Source organism: Arachis duranensis, chromosome 6 (assembly GCF_000817695.3).
Source record: "Arachis duranensis cultivar V14167 chromosome 6, aradu.V14167.gnm2.J7QH, whole genome shotgun sequence".
In the NCBI taxonomy this organism is placed as follows: Eukaryota; Viridiplantae; Streptophyta; class Magnoliopsida; order Fabales; family Fabaceae; genus Arachis; species Arachis duranensis.
In genome coordinates this window covers 44,907,845-44,911,554 of record NC_029777.3, presented here as the reverse complement: position 1 = coordinate 44,911,554, position 3,710 = coordinate 44,907,845, and positions in this window count along the sequence as shown.

Sequence of the window (3,710 nt, the reverse complement as noted above, 5' to 3'; positions counted from 1 at the left end):
AATAACCAATTCATGTACACTTCTGAAAGGAATCCTGTGAACAATGGGACGAATCAGAAGAAAGGAGTTCTTGAGATTGATACTCTGAATGTCGTATTAGCTCAGAACAAAATATTGACTCAGCAAGTCAATATGATTTCTCAAAGTCTGTCTGGAATGCAAGCTGCACCAGGCAGTACTAAGGGCGCTTCATCTGAAGAAGAAGCTTATGATCCTGAGAACCCTTCAATGGAAGAGGTGAATTACATGGGAGAACCCTATGGTCTCTGATCTAATCAAAACCATTCAAAGTTTCATGACTGAAATAAGGTCCTCCATTAGAAACTTGGAGGCACAAGTGGGTCAGCTGAGTAAGAAAGTTACTGAACTCCCTCCTAGTACTCTTCCAAGCAATACAGAAGAAAATCCAAAAGGAGAGTACAAGGCCATCAACAAGGCCGAATTTGGAGAGGAGGGAGAGGCAGTGAACGCCACTGAGGAAGACCTCAATGGACATCCACTGGCCTCCAATGAGTTCCCCAATGAGGAATCATGGGAATCTGAGGCTCACACTGAGACCATAGAGATTCCATTGGATTTACTTCTGCCATTCATGAGCTCTGATGAGTATTCTTCCTCTGAAGAGGACGAAGATGTCACTGAAAAGAAAGTTGCTAAGTACCTTGGAGCAATCATGAAGCTAAATGACAAGTTATTTGGTAATGAGACTTGAGAGGATGAACCCCCTTTGCTCACCAAAGAACTGGATGACTTGACTAGGCAGAGATTACCTCAAAAGAGACAGGACCTTGGAAAGTTCTCAATACCTTGTACAGTAGGCACCATGACCTTCAAGAAGGCTCTGTGTGACCTAGGGTCAAGCATAAACCTCATGCCTCTCTCTGTAATGGAGAAGATAGGGATCTTTGATGTACAAGCTGCAAGAATCTCATTAAAGATGACAGACAATTCAAGAAAACAAGCTTATGGACTTGTAGAGGATGTTCTGGTAAAGATTGAAGACCATTACATCCCTGCTGATTTCATAGTCCTAGAGACTGGGAAGTGCATGGATGAATCCATCATCCTTGGCAGACCCTTCCTAGCCACAGCAAAGGCTGTGATTGATGTTGACAGAGGAGAATTGATCATTCAGGTGAATGAAGAATCCTTTATGTTTAAAGCTCAAGGATATCCCTCTATAACCATGGAGAGGAAGCATGAAGAGCTTCTCTCAAAACAGAGTCAAACAGAGCCCCTACAGTCAAACTCTAAGTTTGGTGTTGGGAGGTTCCAACATTGCTCTGAACATCTGTGAGGCTCCATGAGAGCCCACTGTCAAGCTACTGACATTAAAGAAGCGCTTGTTGGAGGCAACCCAATGTTATATTTATCTATTTTCCATTGTTATTTTATGTTTTCTATAGGTTGATGATCATGTGAAGTCACAAAATCAATTGAAAAAAGCAAAAATATAATGAAAAACAGAAAGAAAAATAGCACACCCTGGAGGAAAACTTGCTGGCGTTTAAACGCCAGTAAGGGCAGCAAATGGGCGTTTAACGCCCAGTCTGGCACCATTCTGGGTGTTTAACGCCAGAAAGGGGCACCAGACTGGCGTTTAATGCCAGGAATGGGCAAGGAGCTGGCGTTAAATGCCAGAAAAGGGCAGCAGCTCGGCGTTTAACGCTAGGATTGGCAGAAAGGGCATTTTTACACGTAACTTGGTGCAGGGATAAGCTATCCTTGACACCTCAGGATCTGTGGACCCCACAGGATCCCCACCTACCCCACCACTCTCTCTCTTCTTCACCACTCACATCCATCCTTCATAAAACCTCACATACCTCACCATTCAAATTCAAACCACTTTCCCTCCCAAACCCACCCCTATATAAACCCTTCTTCACTCCTTCATTTTCACACAACCTAAACACTACTTCTCCCCCTTGGCTGAACCACAAAGCCCCCTCAATCTCCTCCATTTTCTTCTTCTTCTACTCCCTTCTTTCTTCTTTTGCTCGAGGACGAGCAAACCTTCTAAGTTTGGTGTGGTAAAAGCATTGCTTTTTGTTTTTTCATAACCATTTATGGCACCTAAGGCCGGAGAAACCTCTAGAAAGAGGAAAGGGAAGGCAAAAGCTTCCACCTCCGAGTCATGGGAGATGGAGAGATTCATCTCAAGGGTGCATCAAGACCACTTCTATGAAGTTGTTGCCAAGAAGAAGGTTATCCCAGAGGTCCCTTTTCAAACTAAAAAAAGGTCAACTTTAATCAAAGGTTGGACCAAGTCCTCATGGACATGAGGAAATTCCTCATCATGAAATCCCTGAGATGCCTCAAGGGATGCACTTTCCCCCACAAAACTATTGGGAGCAAATCAACACCTCCCTAGGAGAATTGAGTTCCATCATGGGACAACTAAGGGTGGAGCACCAAGAACATTCCATCCTTCTCCATGAAATCAGAGAAGATCAAAGAATCATGAGAGAGGAGCAACAAAGGCAAGGAAGAGACATTGAGGAGCTCAAGCACTCCATAAGATCTTCAAGAGGAAGAACAAGCCGCCATCACTAAGGTGGACCCGTTCTTTAATCTCCTTGTTCTTTATTTTTCTGTTTTTCGAATTTCTATGCTTATGTTTATCTATGTTTGTGTCTTATTACATGATCATTAGTGTCTTAGTGTCTATGTCTTAAAGTTATGAATGTTCTATGAATCCATCACCTTTCTTAAATGAAAACTGTTTTTATTACAAAAGAACAAGAAGTACATGATTTTGAATTCATCCTTAAAACTAGCTTAATTATTTTGATGTGGTGACAATACTTTTTATTTTCTGAATGTATGCTTGAACAGTGCATATGTCTTTTGAATTTGTTGTTCATGAATGTTAAAATTGTTGGCTCTTGAAAGAATAATGGAAAAGGAAAAATGTTACTGAGGATCTGAAAAATCATCAAATTGATTCTTGAAGCAAGAAAAAGCAGTGAAAAGCTTGCAGAGAAAAAAAAAAGAGAGTATATGCGAAAAAAAAGAGAAAGAAAAAAGCAAGCAGAAAAAGCCAATAGCCCTTTAAACCAAAAGGCAAGGGTAGAAAAAAATAAGGATCCAAGGCTTTGAGCATCAGTGGATAGGAGGGCCCACAGGAATAAAATCCTGGCCTAAGCTGCTAAACCAAGCTGTCCCTACCCATGTGCTTGTGGCATGAAGGTGTCAAGTGAAAACTTGAGACTGAGTAGTTAAAGTCGTGATCCAAAGCAAAAAGAGTGTGCTTAAGAACTCTGGACACCTCTAATTGGGGACTCTAGCAAAGCTAAGTCACAATCTGAAAAGGTTCACCCAGTTATGTGTCTGTGGCATGGATGTATCCGGTGGTAATACTGGAAAACAGAGTGCTTTGGGCCACGGCCAAGACTCATAAAGTAGCTGTGTTCAAGAATCAACATACTTAACTAGGAGAATCAATAACACTATCTGAATTCTGAGTTCCTATATATGCCAATCATTCTGAACTTCAAAGGATAAAGTGAGATGCCAAAACTGTTCAGAGGCAAAAAGCTACTAGTCTCGCTCATCTAATTGGAGCTAAGTTTCATTGATAATTTGGAGTCTATAGTATATTCTCTTCTTTTTATCCTATTTGATTTTCAGTTGCTTGGGGACAAGCAACAATTTAAGTTTGGTGTTGTGATGAGCGGATAATTTATACGCTTTTTGGCATTGTTTTT